The following is a 5,012-nucleotide window of genomic DNA, read 5'->3' on the forward strand; positions in this document are numbered from 1 at the left end:
CCTCCTGCTGCTGCACAAAGTCGGCTCCTGCATCACATTGGAATGTGTTTGCGCTTTGATTGCTAGGGGCCCTGAAATTGCTTGAAGAGGTTCATATTGGGGTTTTTGTTTGTTTGGTTTTTTTTTAATATATATATATAATAATTTTTTTAAATATATTTTATTGACTTTTTACAGAGAGGAAGGGAGAGGGATAGAGAGTGACAGACGGCGTTAGGAGGACAGCAAGTCTCCTTCCCAGTCACGTTTCAAGGAACGACTTGATTTGCAAAGGAACATTTTTTAAAAATGATTTCAGAGAGGAAGGGAGAGCAAGAGAGAGACAAACATCCATGATGAGAGAGAATTATAGATCGGCTGCCTCCTGCACGCCCCCCACTGGGGATCGAGCCCGCAATCCGGGCAGGTGGCCTGATTGAGAACTGAACCGTGACCTCCTGGTTCCTAGGTCGATGCTCAACCACTAAGCCACCATGGCCGGGCAATCTTGTTTTAAGGGAATTGGGCAGTTGTTTTGTTAGTAGGATTTAGGGTAGATGAGGAGATACGGCGAATATTGAGACTAATGTATGGTTTTATTTCGCGACTCTACAGGCCAAGCAGCTGACCTACGTGGACCCGGCCACCGGCTACATGGTGCTCACGCGACTCGCCCACTTGCAGAGGGGCCGGTGCTGCGGATCCGCCTGCAGACACGTGAGTGGCAGATCCTCGCGTTCCGGCAGCCCCTGGCGGTGCTTCTGTAACTTCATAAATGCCTGTTATTTGAACAACAAGTCAAATAAAAACGCGAAATAGACCTGCCGCGGGCTTTTCACAAGCTCCCTCGGCCCAGGACAATGAGGCCTGAGGACCAACTCAGGGCCTTTAAACTTAATGGCGTTGGGTAACATTGCGCCGTGGCCAGCGGGCGCTTGTACGGCCGGGCGGGCGGCGGTCCGTGGGAGCTCTTTATGCTCAGGAAACCTTTCACGAGGCTTTAACTGAGCCGCGCTCACTGGGTAAGTACAAAGGGCAGGAAAGGGAGCTGGGATATTGCAAGCCGGAGCCCAGAGAGCGTTTTCTTTCATTATTAGCTGTTAGCTGACTACATAGAGACTTGGCCAGCACTGAGGCGTGGGAATCCCTTCAATGATAATGATTTTTCTCTCTTTGTTCCTTCTTTCCTTCCTTCCTTCCTTTTTCCTCCTCCTCCTCCTGCTCCTCCTTCTCCTTCCTCCTCCTCTTCCCCTTCCTCCTGCTCCTCCTCCTCCTCCCTTTTCTTCTTCCTCCTCCTTTTCCCCTTCCTCCTCTTTCTCTTCTGTCTCTTTCTCATTTTTTCTGTGTCACTTTTCTGCTCTGTCTTTAACCATGAAACTACCCCAAACCATGGGGATGGATTCTGCACTGTAACTTTGCAAAAGCACACTCGCCGGGTGCATGGCTACGGAGATCAGAATGTAAGCCTGTGTCTGCAGACGCTCCGACTGTGTGATTTAGAGCAGGGGTCCTCAAACTACGGCCCGTGGGCCACGTGCAAATACAAATATTGTATTTGTTCCCGTTTTGTTTTTTTACTTCAAAATAAGATATGTGCAGTGTGCATAGGAATTTGTTCATAGTTTTTTTTTTAAACTCTACTCCGGCCCTCCAACGGTCTGAGGGACAGTGAACTGGCCCCCTGTTTAAAAAGTTTGAGGACCCCTGATTTAGAGCATTATTTCCTCTCGCTGACCCACTTTCTAATTAAGGAGGAGACGCTGAGTCCACGTGCCAGCCGTGGCCAACGTTGACAAGTTAGGCCTTCGCTTTCATGTGCGTTCCCACCTGCGCCATTGTCTGTTTCGAATGACGTGCATACGAGCTCTGCATAAACTGGGGACTTGGGGTTTTTCTGCGAGTGAGCTTTTGACTGTAAAACCTTCAAGTCGGAAGGATGCTCGGAGGAAGGGACTCTGGGACCCTCATTAGGATGGTTCCTCAGGATTCTCCTCTCGCTCTGCAGGACCCGAAAGATCAAATGACCTTTATCACGCCGTCCGCGGTCCCCTTTGTTCACCATGGGCAGCGCTTACTCTTTCAAGACAGTCGCTAAGGAAGTCATTAACAATTTGTCTTCTTCCTCCTGCAGTGCCCATATGGTCAAGTCAACGTTCAAGATCCAGCTAGAAAGAAGAAATTCAATTCCTGTTTCTATGTTTGACAACAACTTCATCTCTGGTTGCCATTTCGTTCAACCTTATTTAAAAAACACACACATCTCAATTCAGAATTGCTCTCTCTCTCTCTCTGAGTGCTTGAGCACTGATTTAATCATAAGTGTGTATATATATATATATATATTAAAAGAACATCAATAAAATGAAAAAAAAGCGAGGGAATGTTGGTGTGTTTCCAAAGTGGCCGTGGATTTCTGCTGGCCTCCCTCCTCATCAGACACATGTGCTGAAGAAGAAACTAGCGACTGTTCCCTTAAATGCAGAGGCGCAATCGGGTGGCATCAGAACCTCCCGGATTTTCCTGGGGCCTCCGTGCTCCCCAGGGGCTTCTGGGCTTCTTTTCTCCGCGGGGCCAGCAGCCCAGCGGAGACATTCGTCATCGTATTTCTATCTCCAGCTCCCTCCGGGGAGGTGGCTGCAAAGCTGTACCCGCAGCATCTGAGTGGCCAAGGAGGGCCTCCCGCGACAAGAAGGCTCTCATCCTCCATCTGTTCTCTCCGTGGAAATGCTAAATCACTCTGCCTGGGGTCAGGCCGCTTACGAGGATTTCTTGATTAAAGCGCCTTCCTTCTCTGCCCCAAGGGTCCGCATTTCCCAGGTGCGTCTCTCTACACACGTCCACCAGGTCCATCCGCTGCTGGGCAGCCCCTGGGCACCATCCCCTCTGAGCACCTGCCCCCCGGAAGCAGCTCTCGCCCCTGGAGGGCTGGCTCTACCCAGAGCGGACCCTCAGCCAGGTCTCCCAGCAGGATCTGAAGGTTCTGGGACATCCTCGGGTCCGCCTTGGTCTCTGCCTGTGGCCCCACTAAGTGCTCTGCGCCTTCTCTCGCGGTCAGCTCCAGAAGAAAGGCCTTCTACGCTGTACAACGAGCGCAAAGAAGCCCCGGGAGGTTCTAACGGCCCCACCAACGGTGACCTGTGACTCACTCCCTGTCAAATAAGAAATGTTTCCCACGCTTGGCATTCCGGGTGCCCAGTGTCTGCTGGTGCCCCGGCCAGGCTCCCCCTCTGGAAATTACGTCCAGGACAACAGGAGGAGGGGGCCAGCAGCGGGATCGCTGGGGGAGGCGGGCGTCTTTCCAGAAAGGTCTATGGGCCCATCTCCTTCCCATTCCTGGGTCAGGGAGCAGCCATTGTGGAGTGAGGGTGGACGGGGCTTCTGTCCTCGGTTCCAGGAGGGAGAAGAGAGAGAAATGGCTGAAAAGGCCATCTTCCGGGGACATGAGGAGGGAAGGACATTCATTCTGACAAGGAGCCCGGCCGCAGTGTTCTGAGAAAGCCCCTTGGCAGATGGACATGACTTAGGGGGACCCCCTCCAGGGGGGGCTCTTCCCCAGGTCACTGCCTGGCAGGGGCAGGGGGGGGCAGGGGTGGCCGCCCAGGAAGCCAGGACTGGTGTGACCTTCCTTGGGAAAATGTCAGGCCTTCCCAGCCCCACAGCAGGACCCCCCCCGCCCACTTGCTGGGGATGGTGGGGTGGGTGGCGGTGGGGCCATCTCACTGGGTCACATTCAGGGTCTGCGGTCCTCTGTGGTTCTGGGGAGATGCTTGCAAACCACACGTCTGTGAGCGGGGGGCTCCCACAGTAAACAATGTGGCCACACGACCGGGCCTCCTGCCAGAGGGTGGCTACACCGCGTTCACACGCTGTAAAGCACACGTTCAGCTTTCTCGCGGGGCGTGTGCCCACCGCACGTGGACGCTTAGGGACAGCTTTCACGGTTTCCGAGACCCCTGCCGCTGGGCGCCATCCATCAGGGGGACGGGCTGCAGGTGCCTGGCCACAGGCTGTTTCCAGCACAGAAACCCCTATGGGAACTGGGGGGGGGGGGCGTGTTGCGGTGGGGACATTCTCACCCCCTGCAGGCCCCCCAGCAGGGAGACGGCACGCACCCCCCCCCCCAGAAGCCACACTAGGCCCCTCTATTTTGGGAGCCAGGAAGGGAAGGGCTTTTTAAAAATCTCCCCTCCCCCCCCAGTTGGCATGGCTCAGTGGTTGAGTGGCGACCTATGAACCAGGAGGTCAGGGTTCATTCTGATCAGGGCACATGGGGCGGGGGCTGGGTCCCCAGTGGGGGGCGTGCAGGAGGCAGCCCATCCATGATTCTCTCTCATCATTGATGTTTCTCTCTCTCTCTCTCCCTTCCTCTCTGAAATCAATAAAAAATATATTTTTTAAAAAGAAAAAAAAGCCCGCAGCTGGTTTAGTGATGGGCCGGGTGGACTCGGGTGCCCTCTGGGTGCCCTGTCTTTGCAGGAGCGCCCCGCCCGCGCCATCTACACCCTCGTCCCCACGCAGGGCTTCACGTTGGGCTGGGGACCCCTAAACCGCCAGATTCGGGGAGCACCGTTCCAGAGACTCCGGGTGTCAATGCGTGCGAACCCGGAACCTGGCTCTGGGGGGTCGGGAGCATCCCGACGACCTCCTCTGTCCACCCGCATCCGGGTTCTCCCGTGGCGGGCGCGGCTCCGTGCGCCTGTGCGTGTGGGAGGCACGCATTTACCAAACACCTAATCGGTTCCTCACCAAAACAGGGTCAAACGTGCTGCTTTGGGCCGGGATCAGTGGCAGCACCTAAGCGTTTTGGGGTGGGTGTCGCCGTCCATCCATCCGTCCGTCCATCCATCCATCCATCCATCCATCCATCCATCCATCCATGAGATGGCCTGGCTGGCGAGCGTAGAAACTGAACGTGGGCGGCTGCTCCCTCCCTGGCTCCGAGAACAGACCCAGATCCCGGGCTTCTCTAGGGCCGGGTGGGGAGGGAGCCCCGGGTGAGGGACCTTCCCAGGCGACGCGGCGGTGGGCCTGGC

The 5,012-nt window shown here is 55.2% G+C and overlaps 1 long non-coding RNA gene across 1 annotated transcript; it reads left to right on the top strand.

Annotated features, from left to right (window-relative positions):
- Window positions 1–702: 702 nt before the first annotated feature.
- LOC102252670 lies at window positions 703–2,147 on the top strand. The gene is made up of 2 exons (XR_001360379.1): window positions 703–1,001; window positions 2,111–2,147. It is a non-coding gene; the product is annotated as an uncharacterized LOC102252670 (long non-coding RNA).
- The last annotated feature ends 2,865 nt before the right edge of the window (window positions 2,148–5,012 follow it).

The sequence above is a fragment of the Myotis brandtii genome, unplaced genomic scaffold, assembly GCF_000412655.1.
Source record: "Myotis brandtii unplaced genomic scaffold, ASM41265v1 scaffold888, whole genome shotgun sequence".
NCBI classification, from domain to species: domain Eukaryota; kingdom Metazoa; phylum Chordata; class Mammalia; order Chiroptera; family Vespertilionidae; genus Myotis; species Myotis brandtii.